Source organism: Rhinatrema bivittatum, chromosome 2 (genome assembly GCF_901001135.1).
Source record: "Rhinatrema bivittatum chromosome 2, aRhiBiv1.1, whole genome shotgun sequence".
Classification (NCBI taxonomy): Eukaryota; Metazoa; Chordata; class Amphibia; order Gymnophiona; family Rhinatrematidae; genus Rhinatrema; species Rhinatrema bivittatum.
The window spans coordinates 794,962,478-794,977,856 of record NC_042616.1 but is presented as its reverse complement, the minus strand read 5'-3'; the positions used below and the strand labels follow the sequence as shown (position 1 = coordinate 794,977,856).

Below are 15,379 nucleotides of genomic sequence, written 5' to 3'. Positions count from 1 at the left end.
ATTAGACCAGAGACACAAAGGGATCATCAAAAACATTGCATCCTAATTCCAATTTAAGGTGACACTAAGATCTGCAACAGAGTGGACACCCCTGAAAGAGTAAAGAGAATGAGAAGTGATCTAAGGAAACTTGGAGAGTAGTTGAAGGCTTGGCAGCTAAGATTCAATGCCAAAAAGTATAGAGCTATGCAATTGGGGTGCAGAAATCTAAAGGTGTTCTATGTGATAAGAGGTGAGAGTCTGAGGAGAATGGACCGAGAGAGATCTTGGGGTGATTGTATTTGATGATAGAGAAGCAGTGTGACATGAAGATGACTAGAGCCAGATGGATGCTAGGTATAACTAGCAGGAAAAAGGTGATCATGCTCTTGTACAAGACATTTTTTAGGTCATCTGGATTACCATGTTTAGTTCTGGAAGAGAACAGAAGCAGTCCAAAGAGAGGCAACCAAAATGGTGTGCAGTCTACACCAGAAGATTTGAGAGGATACTTGAGGACCTAATTATATATACCCTAAAGGAGAGGAAATATATTTTTAAATATCTGTAAGGTATTAAATACACAAAATACAAATATTTTCCAATGGAAAAAAAGCTGTAGAACTAGGGGTCATAACAAATTCTAGGATGCTAAGACTCAGGAACCAGGTTAAGAAATATTTTTTTCCTGAAAGGATGTTGGATGCCTGGGATACCATCCTACTACTACTTAATATTTTTATAGCACTACACAACATTTGCAGCACTGTACAAATGCAAAAAAGATAGTCCCTGCTCAATAGAGCTTACAATCTAATAAGACAAACATACAGGATAAGAGACTTGGGGCATTTCATAAAGTAAGACAATGGTTAAAGAAAAAAAAGTTAATGAGACTAAAAACAATCAGGCCTAAGAGGAGGAGATAATAAAGGCACAAATAGTGATGGAACTAAAAAGGCTTGGGATAAAAAGGATTCTTCCTGGCAAGAGGATAGAAATGAAGCACACGAGTAAGATGGTAACTTTTTTTTTTCTGAATCTGGGTAACCTGCATGGAGAGGCAATTAGAACCCTGAAAACCTTGCAGGGCAGATTAGCTTGATCATTTGGTCTTCATCTGCTGTCATTTACTGTTACTTAGTGTAAAACATAAAATACATTTTATAACTTACTTATATTCTGCCTTTTGTGACATTTCAAAGTGGATTACATTCAGGTACTGTATTTATTTATTTATTTATTTAGTGTTTTTTTTTTTTATACCGGCATTCATGATAGCCATCACATCATGCCAGTTTACATTAAACAAGGGGTGAGTAAAATTAGAAAATACAATGAAACTTTGACAATTGCGAAGCAGGAAATGTTGCAGTTACACTGAAACAGGGATGTACACAACTGGGAGTTGAAGAAGAAAATAGGCGATGGGAATTTTAACAAAAAGAGCACTTATTTGTAATTGTAATTTTTTACAGTGTAATGTTAAAGTCTGATAGTGAATTGATGGTGGGTTAGTTGGGGTCTGGAAAGGCTTTCTTAAATAACCATGTTTTGAGCCTTTTCCTGAAAGTTAGGCAGGGTTCCTGTCGCAGGTCTGATGGGATGGAGTTCCATAGTGGTGGTCCTGCTGTGGAAAAGGCTCTGTCTCTGAGGGATTTGTGTTGAAAGGTTTTGGAGTGTGGTACATGAAGTGATTCTCTGTAGGACTCTCTGATGGGTCTAGAGGACCCATATATTTCCCTATTCCCACAGGGCTTAAAATTTGTTAGTACCTGAAGCAATGGAAGGTGAAGTGACTTGGCCCAAGGTCACAAGGAGTGTCAGCAGGATTTGAGTTCTAGCTTCCTTGCTTTGCAACTTGGTGCGCTAAACACTAGGCTGCTACTACACTCCATTATAGCTTCATGGTCACATTGATGTGAACATTGCACATGCTTAAACACTCCTGATACAAAAAAATAGGGGTTTATTGGATAAAATGATGATGATGGTTTAGTTCAGAATTCCTCTGCCATTGGCTCCTCTTATTCCCAGTTTGAGTACCCCTGTTTTATTGTAACTATTTGTTTATTCTTGGTTATGTTAATGTTATTTCCCTATGTTCCATGTAAACCGATATGATATGATCTGTATCATGAATGTCTGTATATAAAAGCACCAAATAAATAAATAAAAACTTGAAAAATCACCGCTGTAGTGTGCCTGTGGCCATCATGGCCTCAGTAATAGTTGCTGCTATCTGAAGGGAGCCAGAGCGCCGCCAGTGCAGAAGGGAAGATGTTGCCTGCTGTTGCCATCAAAAGCAGTGCGGACACATCAGAATTGGAAGCACGCCAGCGGAGCCTTAGAAAAGGGAGTAGCAGCAGGGCTTGGGAAGATGAGGAGCTGAACTGTTGTGCTGCCCCACCAGAAGTGGCAGCATCGCTGGCAGGGCCTAGGAAAAGGAGGTGATGCATCGAATGCCCTGCAGGAAAGAACACATGGACACAGCAGGGTTGGTCCCTGCGGCCAAAGTAGTAGTCCTGTCTACCATGGGGAGTGCTGAATTAGACTATTGCTGCATTGAGTGAATGACAGAAGGGGGTGAGAATGGGGATGTGAGAGAGAATCTGCATAACTGTGTGTGTAAGAGTGCACGAGTGTGGTGGGGGGAGGGAAGAGTAAACAAGCCTCTGTGAATGATAAAAGTGAGTGTGTACGAGAGCACATATATATATGCATATGAGCACGCGTGTTGGGGGGTGGGGGGGGTGGTACGAGAGAGAAAAGAAAGTCTATGCAAAACAGTTCCCTTCACCACAGCCTGCTAATCCATGACAATCTCAGGGCATCTAGAAATCAAAAGTTCCCAGGTATGGAGAGTGGGTTTTTTAAAATTTTTTTAAATCCTTGTTAGTTTTATTTATTAGGTGTTTGTGTCTGTCTTGAAATATTTTATTGGTGGTTGGAAATTTTTTTTTTCTTTTTTGTTTTTGGATATTTATTTATTTATTTATTTGAAGCTTTTATATACCGAGGTTTAGCACATGCCTTCACCCCGGTTTACATTGAAACGAAACAATGATACATAGAACAATTTGAGAATCAAAAGTATATGCAAATAGCATATGGATTAGGTTGTAACAGGAAATAACTAAAAATAACTTAAGTCAAATAACGAAAATGAAAATAGAAACGAAAAACGAGGAAGGTATATACAAACTCGTGCTCTGAATACAAGAAAGTATGAATGGGAAAAGAAGGAAAAAAGGGGGGATGGGGTAGGCAATGGAAGGAGGAAGAGGGGTATTCTATGCCATAGCTGTTTTTAATTATTCTTTTTATTGGTATGGCTTTACTATTGATGACACTTCTTGGTTTTGTTTTATGAGGAATGGTAATGTATGTTTTTCCTTTGTTGCTCTGCATACAGAATTTAGCGCTTAGTTTCCAGTTCAGTTTTTGTCTGCACATTTCTAGTTATATTTTATGGTCTCTTCATTCTGTATTTGAGAGTCTGGATTTTGTATGTGTAACTGAAGTGAGGTATTCAATTGTGTGTAGTTTCTATGTGCTTAATGTTATAGGGCTTTATATTTGCAAAAAATTGTGCCTTGTCAGGGGCAGATTTGAAATTGAAACCTGAAAGAGCCATTTTGCCTGCTTTCTAGGGCAAGAATTAAAATAAAGAACAGCCAGTCTCCTTAGCCAGTATTTATTTCCCTCCCTACCTGCTCCTCTACTCACTCACCCCTGGCTTTACTTTCGTAAATACTCTTCCCTGGTCTCCTAGTTAATTAGTTTCAATTATCTCATCCACAATTACTTAGTAGTTCCTTACAGCCTAGATATAACTTATACTGTCATATTGTTTGTTAATTTGGTTTGCATATTCTGCCTATTAATTTTTACTGGATAACATACTTTTAGTTCAAATACCTATTAAAAATCCTTGCTAGGGACTTAACCATACCTTACCTTATCTTTAGGATTTTAATTACCGTATTTTTCGCTCCATAAGACGCACCTGACCATAAGACGCACCTAGGATTCAGATGGGGAAAATAAAAAAAAAAAAAAAATTGTTCTAAACCGGCTCTGCGTCTGGGCGTCTTATGGAGCAAATTAGGGGAGTGCATAGCTTTTTTTTTTTTCTCCCCATTTTGTTTTCGGGTCTGGGGAGGGCCATTTCGGTCCACTCCCCAGATCAGAAAACTTTTCTTTCTCTGGGAACCCCTCCCCCCCAAAAAAACCCCCATCCCAACCCTTTAAATTAACAACCCCCACCCTCCTGACCCCCCAAGACCTGCCAACTTAATTTCCTACAACCCCCCACCCTCCTGACCCCCCCAAGACCTGCCGACTTAATTTCCTACAACCCCCCACCCTCCTGACCCCCCCAAGACCTGCCGACTTAATTTCCTACAACCCTCCACCCTCCTGACCTGCCGACTTAATTTCCTACAACCCCCCACCCTCCTGACCCCCCCAAGACCTGCCAAACGTCCCTGGTGGTCCAGCGGGGGTCCAGGAGCGGTGTCCTGGGCTTGGGCCGTCGGCTGCCAGTAATCAAAATGGCGCCGACAGCCCTTTGCCCTCACTATGTCACTGAGACCGACCAATAGCAGCGGTCGGTCCCAGTGACATAGTGAGGGCAAAGGGTCGTCGGCGCCATTTTGTTTACTGGCAGCCGACAGCTCACGCCCAGGAGATCGTTCCCGGACCGCTCCTGGACCCCCGCTGGACCACCAGGGACGTTTGGCAGGTCTGGGGGGGGTCAGGAGGGTCGGGGGTTGTAGGAAATTAAGTCGGCAGGTCTTGGGGGAGTTGAGGGGGGGGGTTTGTTAGATTTTTGTTTGGTTTTTTTTTTAATATTCGCTCCATAAGACGCACATTCATTTTCCCCCCACTTTTGGGGGAAAAAAAGTGCGTCTTATGGAGCGAAAAATACGGTAATCAGAGAGAGTGGCTTTAATTCAATGCAACAATTGTGCTGCTTATGTCCCAAGGCCTATCCTTTGGAGAACCAAGGGCTGTCCCTTTTGCCTTCAGCTATCTAAAATTAAAATGAAGCTGATCCATCTAAGGGAGCAATTGGCCAGGATTCAATTAACCTCCCCTTCCTTGAAACATCAATCTGTCACCCACAGTGGTTACGGAATCCCAGGAAAAAATTTTACAGTGGGCTCAGGTAGAACTAGACATGTGACAATCAGGCACCTACCTTCCCTAAGTTTACAACAACCTGTACTTCAACCCCCACTCCCCCAGAGTTATCAGACATCCATGATTCAAAAACCCAGAATCAATTGGATAACAGTAGGTTCTGGCAGAATAAGACCTGTGACGGACATGCAAAGTGAAAATAACATAATCAGCTAAAAGAAAAAAACAGAAAAGGTTCCTAGCAAGTGCAACATAGCAAGGGAGAAAAATTGGAAAGCAAGGACTACAAATGCTCACAGTTTGGGCAATAAAATATCAGACCTGCAGGCCTTAATGATGGAGGCAGTCTTGGATGTTGTTGCTGTCACGGAGACATGGTTCACGGATTCCCATGACTGGGATACGGCCATACCGGGCTATAACTTAAGGAATGACAGAAAGAAAGGACAAAAAGGGGGAGGAGTAGCATTCCATGTCAAAAATTAATATCCAAGCAACTGAACTGCAAGGAAAGTGGGGTAGAGAAGCATTATGGGCCATCCTAAAAAAAGATGACGGTACATCCATTTTTACTGGAGTGGTGTACAGGCCTCCTACTCAAATGGAAGAACTAGACAGAGATCTGATCAAAGACATAATAAAGATGGGAAAGAAGGGGGAAGTGTTGATTGTTGGTGACTTTAATCTGCCAGACGTGTACTGGAGAATCCCTTCTGCAGAATCTAGCAGAAGTAGAGAGATAGTGGATGCCCTGCAAGGGGCTCTGTTCAAACAAATGGTAATGGAACCCACGAGGGAGGGAGTTTTACTTGACCTAGTGCTCACTAACAGGGATAATGTATCTAATGTCTGGGTGTGTGCCCACCTTGGCACCAGTGATCATCAAACAGTATGGTTTGATATTGCAAATAGGATCCAGGGGGAAGTGTCACAAAGACCCGAGTTTTGAACTTCAAAAAAACAGACTTTGTCAAAATGGGGAAATATCTGGAGGCTGAACTTGAAGACTGGGAAAAAATGGGAGAGGTCGAACAACAGTGGGCCAAATTAAAAGGAGCAATTACAAAAGCAACAAAAGTAAGAAAAATAAGAATCCAGTCTGGATCACAAAGGAGATGGCTGATGTAATAAAAGCAGCTTTTAAGAAATATAATGAATCCCAAAAAATGGAACACAGGGAGGATTATCTGGCAAAACTGAGAGATGAAAAAAGTAATCAAGAAAGCAAAAAGTCAGGCAGAGGAAAGGATTGCCAAGGAGATAAAGCGAGGTGACAAAACATTTTTCAGATATATCAGAGAAAGGTACATAGTGGTATAGTGAAATTGAAAGGGGATAAGGATCAATGGGTGGAGAGTGATGAATTAGCAGAAATATTAAACAAATACTTCAGTTCAGTGTTCACAAAAGAAGACCCTGGAGAAGGACAGTCACTTGTTATCAAGACTGTAGATGGGGGTGGTGTAGATGAAACTCCATTGACGGAAGATAATGTATGGGAAGAGCTAAGAAAACTGAAAGTGGACAAAGCCATGGGGCCTGATGAGGTTCACTCCAGAATACTGAGGAAATTCAGGGATGTGCTGGCGGGTCCAATGTCTGACCTGTTCAGTAGATCTTTGGAAAAGGGTGTAGTGCCTAGTGACTGGAGAAGAGCGTGGTGGTCCCACTTCATAAGAGTGGGAGCAGAGAAGAGGCTGGAAAATACAGGCCGGTTAGCATCACCTCGGTGGTGGGAAAATTAATGGAGAGACTGCTGAAGGAAAGGATAGTGAACTATCTACAATCTGGTGGGTTGCTTGATCAGAAGCAGCATGGATTCACCTGGCAATTACCCAAACACTAAGAAGATCCCATGCTACTGATGCAATTAATAGCAGTGGCTATTCCCTAAGTCAACTTGATTAATAGCAGTTAATGGACTTCTCCAAGAACTTATCCAAACCTTTTTTGAACCCAGATACACTAATTGCTCTAACCACATCTGGCAACAAATTCCAGAGCTTTACTGTGCATTGAGTGAAATAATTTTCTCCAATTAGTCTTAAATGTGCTACTTGCTAACTTCATGGAATGCCCTCTAGTCCTTCTATTAATCGAAAGTGTAAATAACTGAGTCACATCTACTCATTCAAGACCTCTCATGATCTTAAAGACCTCTATCAAATACCCCCTCAGCCGTCTCTTCTCCAAGCTGAACAGCCCTAACCTCTTCAGCCTTTCCTCATAGGGGAGCTGTTCCATCCCCTTTATCATTTTGGTTGCCCTTATCTGTACCTTCTCCATCGCAACTATATCTTTTTTGAGATGTGGTGACCAGAATTGTACACAGTATTCAAGGTGCAGTCTCACCATGGAGCGATATAGAGGCATTATGAAATTTTCCGTTTTATTAACCATTCCCTTCCTAATCATTCCTAACATTGTTTGCTTTTTTGACTGCTGCAGCACACTGAGCCGACTATTTTAAAGTATTATCCACTGTGATGCCTAGATCTTTTTCCTGGGTGGTAGCTCCTAATATGGAACCTAACATCGTGTAACTACAGCAAGGGTTATTTTTCCCTATATGCAACACCTTGCACTTGTCCACATTAAATTTCATTTGCCATTTGGATGCCCAATCTTCCAGTCTTGCAAGGTCCTCCTGTAATGTATCACAATCCGCTTGTGATTTAACTACTCTGAATAATTTTGTATCATCCGCAAATTTGATAACCTCACTCGTCGTATTCCTTTCCAGATCATTTATATATATATATATATATATATTTTGAAAAGCACCGGTCCAAGTACAGATCCCTGAGGCACTCCACTGTTTACCCTTTTCCAGTGAGAAAATTGACCATATAATCCTACTCTCTGTTTCCTGTCTTTTAACCAGTATGTAATCCACGAAAGGACATCGCCTCCTATCCCATGACTTTTTAGTTTTTATAGAAGCCTCTCATGAGGGACTTTGTCAAACACCTTCTGAAAATCCAAATACTCTACATCTACTGGTTCACCTTTATCCACATGTTTTTTTACCCCTTGGGTAAATCCCATGTTGACTGTGTTCCATTAAACCATGTCTTTCTATATGCTCTACGATTTTGATCTTGAGAATAGTTTCCACTATTTTTCCCAGCACTGAAGTCTGGCTCACTGGTCTATAGTTACCCGGATCGCCCCTGGAGCCTTTTTTAAATATTGGGGTTATATTGGCCACCCTCCAGTCTTCAGGTATAATGGATGGTTTTAATGATAGGTTAGAAATTTTAACTAATAGATCAGAAATTTCATTTTTGAGTTCCTTCTGTACCCTAGAATGCATACCATCCGGTCCAGGTGACTTGCTACTCTTTAGTTTGTCAGTCTGGCCTACTACATCTTCAGGTTCACAGTGATTTCATTCAGTTCTTCTGACTCATCACCCCTGAAAACCATCTCCGGAACTGGTATCTCCCCAACATCCTCATTAGTAAACACGGAAGCAAAGAATTCATTTAGTCTTTCTGCAATGGCCTTATCTTCCCTAAGAGCCCCTTTAACCCCTCGGTCATCTAATGGTCCAACCGACTCCCTCACAGGTTTCTTGCTTCGGCTATATTTAAAAAAGTGAGTTTTTGCCTCTATGGCAAACTTCATTTCAAATTCTCTCTTCGCCTGTCTTATCAATGTTTTACACTTAACTTGACAGTGCTTATGTTTTAACCTATTTTCTTCAGATGGATCCTTCTTCCAATTTTTGAAGGATGTGTTTTTTTTTGGCCAAAATAGCCTCTTTCACCTCACCCTTTACCATGACTGTAATCGTTTTGACTTCTTTCCACCTTTCTTAATGCGTGGAATACATATGGACTACGCCTCTAGGATTGTATTTTTAAACAATGTCCAAGCCTGTTGAACACTTTTAACCTTTGCAGCTGCACCTTTCAGTTTTTTTCTATTTTCCTCATTTTATCAAAGTTTCCCTTTTGAAAGTTTAGTGTTAGAGCTGCAGATTTACTTTTTGTCCCCCTTCCAGTAATTAGTTTAAATGTGATCATGTTATGATCACTGTTGCCAAGTGGCCCCACCACAGTTACATCTCTCACCAAATCCTGCGTTCCACTAAGAATTAAATCTAAAATAGCTCCCTCTCTTGTTGGTTCCTGAACCAATTGCTCCATGAAGCAATCATTTATTACATCCAGGAACTTTGTCTCTAGCAAGTCCTGATGTTACATTTACCCAGTCAATATTGGGGTAAGTGAAATCTCCCATTATTATTGCACTGCCAAATTGGTTTGCTTCCCTGATTTCTCTTAGCATTTCATCATCCGACTGACCATTTTGTCCAGGTGGATGGTAGTATACTCCTATCACTATACTGTTACCCAACACACATGACATTTCTACCCATATAGATTCTACTGAGCATTTAGTCTCTTGTATGATCTTTATCCTGTTGGACTCCATACCCTCCCGGACATTTAAGTGCCACACCCCCACCAAGTTGATCCTCCCTATCATTGCGATATAATTTGTACCCTGATATAGCATTGTCCCATTGGTTATCCTCCTTCCACCAAGTCTCTGTGATGCCAATTATGTCAGTCTCATCATTTGTTGCTATACACTCTAACTCTCCCATCTTACTTCTTAGACTTCTGGCATTGGCATACAGACATTTCAAAGTGTGTTTTTTGTTTGTTTTAACAACCTGCTTTACAGTTGTTTGGGATAATTCGGAAATCATTAGCTTCGGTGATTTTTTACATATAGGCATATGGACTATGTTTGCTTTTAATGGAACCTCTCTGTTGGGATGCCCTAACTCTCCTGTTTCATTAGTATCCTTCAAGGATACATTTCTCCAAACCATGCACTGCTGAGTGACTGTCGGCTTTCCCCCTAGTTTAAAAGCTGCTCTTTTAGTAAAGCTTTTGAAACAGTCCCATATAGAAGACTCATCAACAAAATGAGAAGCTTGAGAGTCAGCTCCAAGGTGTGTTGGCGTGGATTACAAACTGGTTGATGGATAGAAGACAAAGGGTGATGGTAAATGGAACCTACTCTGAAGAGAGAATGCTAGTGGAGTGCCACAGGGATAGATGTTGGGACCAGTTCTGTTCAACATCTTCGTGAGCGACATTACGGAAGGGATAGAAGGTACAGTTTGTCTATTTGTGGATGAAACTAAGATCTAGAACAGAGTGGACACGCTTGAAGGAGTACAGAGAATGAGATGGGATTTAAGGGAGCTGGAAGAGTGGTCGAAGATATGGCAGCTGGGATTCAATGCCAGGAAATGGAAAATCATGCATCTGGGGTGTCGTAATCCAAAAGAACTATGTGTTGGGGGGTGAAGGGCTGATGTGCATGGAGCAGGAGAGAGACCTTGGGGTGATAGTGTCAAACAACCTGAAGTCAACGAAGCAGTGTGACGTGGCAATAGGCAAAGCCAGAAGAATGCTGGGCTGCATAGAGACAGGAATATCTAGTAAGAAAAGGGACGTGATAAACCCCTTGTACAAGTCCCTGGTGAGGCCTAACCTGGAGTTCTGTGTTCAATTCTGGAGACCGTATCTCAAAGGAGATAGACAGGATGGAGGCGGTCCAGAGAAGGGCGACCAAAATGGTGGGTGGTCTCCATCGAATGACTTATGAGGAGAGGTTGAAGAACCTGAATATGTATACCCTGGAGGAGCGGGGGTGATATGGTACAGGCCTTCAAATACTTGAAAGGTTTTAATGGTCCATGGTCATCAACAAACCTTTTCCATTGGAAACCATTTAGTAGAACTAGGAGTCACGATTTGAAACTCCAGGGAGGTAGACTTAAAACCAATGTCAGGAAATATTTCTTCACTGAGGAAGTGGTGAAGACTAAAACTGTGAAGGATTTCAAAGGGGCATGGGATAAACACTGTGGATCCCTAAAAGGCTAGAGGATGGGAATAAATAAAAAAGCTTAACCGGCACGGAGCGGCAGTTACTACCTTGAGAAGCTTGCTGGGCAGACTAGATGGGACCATTTTGGTCTCTTTCTGCTGTCATTACTATGTTACTATGTAGGAATCTATACAGGTTGGCTTGTTCTGTTTTCCTAATAGGGGTGAGTGTATTGGTGTAATACTTGCAGTTTGCATTTTCATAGGTAGGGTTGTTGCTCTTTGAGTGCTGGCAGTTAGTGCTGTTATGATACAGAAGTTTATTTCAGTTCTGGTACTACTGCTTTTTAATATATTTATAAATGACCTGAAAATGAGGACGAGTGAGGTGAAGAGATTTGCTGATGCCACCAAATTATTCAGAGTTAAATCACAAAAGAATTGTGAAAAATTGCAAGAGGACGTTACAAAACTGGGAGACTGGGCATGCAGATAGCTAATGAAATTTAATGTGGACAAGTGCAAAGTGATGCAGTTAGGGAAGCGTAACCCAAAATATAGCTATTCAGTACAAGGTTCAACATTAGGAATCTCTATTCAGGAAAAGAATCTACGTGTCATTGTTAATATGATGGAATCTTCTGCTCAGTGTGCAGCAGCAGCCAAAAAAGCAGATCTTACATACTAATCCTTAGTATTCTCAGTGGAGACTAAAAGCAAGTTTGCTTACCGTAAACGGTGTTTCCGTAGATAACAGGATGAATTAGCCATGCTGTCATGGGAACTGTCCGTCAGGCCCGGGAGGCGGAGCTTCTAAAGCGATGTCAGAGCTTTGCTCTGAGGCTGCGCGTGGTTTCCCGCGCTGGAAAACGACTCTCCTCAGTCTGTGATAAAGCAAGTGTGGTCGTGTAGTCCAGTCGACTGACAGGGAGGTGGGCGGGTCAGCATGGCTAATTCATCCTGCTATCTACGGAAACACCGTTTACGGTAAGCAAACTTGCTTTTTCCTGTCGATAGCAGGGCTGAATTAGCCATGCTGTCATGGGAGTCCTAAGCTCCCCATTACGCTATATTGAAATTAGTGTCTCTTACAGAGCGTGATGTCCTCATGTTTCTGTCGACTTTGTTGCCCTTTTTGCAAATGTCTGCAGGAGGGAGCGCCCCAGTCGGGCGTCATCTGTTGTCTGTTGATCTAAACAGTAATGGGCTGTGAAAGTGTGGAGAGACGCCCAAGTGGCCGCTTTACAAATGTCTATGAGAGGTACTTGTGTAAGATGGGCCAAAGATGTTGCCATTGCCCGAGTCTGATGTGCCGTGGGGCGCGTAGGCAAGGGGGGTCTCCACTGTGCATGACAAAATTGAATACACTGTGCGATCCAGCTAGCGATAGTCCGTTTCGCCACTGGACGGCCTGGTGCATTTGGGTTAAATGAGAGAAAGTGTTGCGATGGACGAGCGGGTAGTTGCGTCCTCTTTGTATAGAGTTCTAGCGCTCATTTACAGTCCAACGTGTGGAGTAGTTTTTCATGCTCTGAAGTATGCGGTTCTGGATAGAATGTGGGTAGTTCTCTGGATTGATTGAGATGAAAAGGAGACACTATTTTTGGAAGAAAGGAGGGGTGCGGTCGCAACACTACCTTGTGGTGGTAGAATTGGAGATATGGAGCGTAGTGAACCAGTGCTTGTAATTCACTGACATGACGAGCCGACGTGATGGCAGTTAAGAAGACCACTTTCCATGTGAGGTACTTTGCATGTGCTGTATCCAAGGGCTCAAATGGCGATTGCATGAGTTGTTCCAGAACTAAGTTTAAATTCCAAGGAACTGGAGGATTCGAGACCGGGGGGCGAAGGTGGTTGAGGCCCCGTAGGAAACATGACACCATTGGGTGTAGGGAGATTGGTTGACCTTCAAATAATCTGTGGGAGGCTGCAATTGCACTGAGGTGGACTCGTACTGAAGTAGTATCTAGGCCAGATTGGTAAAGAGTATGGTGGTAATTGAGGAGCCGCGTCGGAGGGCAGGACAATGGGTCAAGATGCTCTGTGGCACACCATAAAGCGTATCCCTGCCATTTAAATTGATAATTGCGGCGTGTAGATGGTTTACGTGCCGCTAAAATCACTTCTTGCATGGTCAGGGAGATTCCTTGTTCCGATAAAAGGACCCGTTCAGTCTCTAAGCTGTGAGATGTAACGAGGTATGGAGGGGGTGAAGTAAGGCCCCGTGATCTTGCGAGAGAAGGTCCACCCGGGTTGGGAGGTGGAACGGCGGTTCCGTGGACATCTGTAGAAATACGTGTACCATGGTTGGTGAGGCCACGCTGGTGCTATGAGGATCATTTGCGTTGCGTCCAGCATGCACTTTTGTAGCGTACATGTGATCAGTGGAATTGGGGGGAAAGGCGTACATTAGTGGTTCCGTCCAGTGAAGGAGAAACGCGTCTTGCGCTTGGCGCAGTCGACTGGGCCACACGGAACAGAACCGGGTCACCTTCCGGTTGTGTTCTGTAGCAAACAGGTCGATGATTGGATGTCCCCATCTGGCGAAGATTGAGTCTGCCACCTCTGGGTGAAGCGCCCATTCGTGTGGGTGGAACACCCGGCTGAGCCTGTCCGCTTGAGTGTTGGCGATTCCTGGAATGTATGTGGCTTGGAGATGGATGGAGTGTTGGCAGGCCCAGTTCCAGATGTGGAGGGCCTCGTTGCACAGGGTCCAGGATCCCGCCCCCCCTTGTTTGTTGATATAGAACATGGCCACTTGGTTGTCCGTGTAAACCATGACTCTGTGGCCCTGCAAATAGGGCAGAAACGTGCGGAGTGCGTAACGTGCTGCTCTTAGTTCCAGAAGGTTGATCTGGAAGTTTTGTTCTCGGTGTGACCATAGGCCTTGAGTCCGCCAGTGATCCAGGTGAGCTCCCCAACCTTAGGAGAGGCATCCGTGGTGAGAACTGCGTTGTGTGGGAGGAGGGTGAAAGGCGCTCCTTTCGTTAGAGTACTGTCCTTGAGCCACCAGTCGAGCTGTGCCGCCATGGTGGTGGTAAGTGAAATCTTCCAAGTAAGTGGTTGTGAATGTTGTCTCCATTGACGCTTGAGGTGCCACTGCAGCAAGCGCATATGGAGACGCGTATTGGCGACTGCATGAATGGTCGCTGCCATGTGCCCCAGGGCAACAAGGACTTGTCTGGCCGAGGGAATGTGAGTCATCTGTAAGTTGTGGAAAATGTGGCGCATGGTCTTCTTTCTGTCCTGGGGGAGGAAGACTCTGTTTTTGGTGGTATCCAGTACCGCTCCAATGAACTGGAGTATCTGTGTGGCTTGGAGGTGCGACTTTTGGTAATTGACTCTTAGGCCCAGACTGAGACAATGAATTGTGTCGGAGAGGTTTTGACGGAGAGTGTTGGGGTCGGAGGCCACCAGCAACCAATCGTCTAGGTAGGGGAAAATGATAATCCCCCGTTCTCCGAGGTGTGCCACCACCATTGCCATGCACTTGGTAAACACACTGGGTGCTGTCGAGAGTCCGAATGGGAGTACTTTGTATTGAAAGTGCCGGCTGTTGACCTGAAAAGAAAGGTATTGCCACGAAGAGGGGTGCATTGGAATATGTGTATAGGCATCCTTGAGGTCTATGCTGCACATCCAGGCATTGTGTAGAATGAGGGGTAAGATGGCCTTGAGAGATACCATCTTGAACTTCTCCTTGACTATGAACTTGTTGAGTTCCCGAAGATCCAAGATTGGGCGTAGGTCCCCGGATTTCTTGGGAATGAGGAAATAGGGGGAGTAAAATCCTCTGTTCTGTGAGGAGTGTGAAAGGAGTCGAATTGCTTGTTGTTGGAGCAAGGTCGTTATTTTGCTCTCTAGTTGCCTGGGATTGGATCGAGTTCCTCTGGTTAGCGGGTGCGGTAGAGGTGGGAGGCTGTGGAATGGAATCCGGTATCCCTGACTCGCTATTCCAAGACCCATTGGTTGGAAGTTATGGATGCCCATTGTTGAAGGTGGAATGTAATGCCCCCTGCGACAACCGTTGGTGATGGTGGCCTGAGTACCCCTAAAAAGACTGTGTTGGTTTGGTGGTCGATGACTGTTGTTGGGGCCGTGGCCATTCCCGCCGAGCTTGGTTTTGAGGGTTTGCTTGGTGGGCCGGCGGTTGGTACGGGAGTGGTCGATAGGAGGCATAGGGTCGGAAAGGCCGAAGTTGGAACGGTTGTCTACGATACTGGGGATAAAACCTCCGGCCGGAGGCGTAGTTGTGAGGTGTGGTGAGTGATTGCACCGCTACGGATTGTTCTTTGAGTTGAGCAACCGTTTCTTGTAATTTTTCGCCAAAGAGGTTGTCACCCCGGCAGGGAAGGTTGGCCAGTTTATTATGGATATCTTCACATATAGAA

The 15,379-nt window shown here is 43.8% G+C and overlaps 1 protein-coding gene across 23 annotated transcripts in view; it reads left to right on the top strand.

The window, feature by feature from the left end:
- PTK2 (protein tyrosine kinase 2) overlaps window positions 1-15,379 on the top strand; it is a 1,447,287-nt gene that overhangs the window by 79,514 nt on the left and 1,352,394 nt on the right. The gene's annotated exons all lie outside the window — the stretch shown is intronic.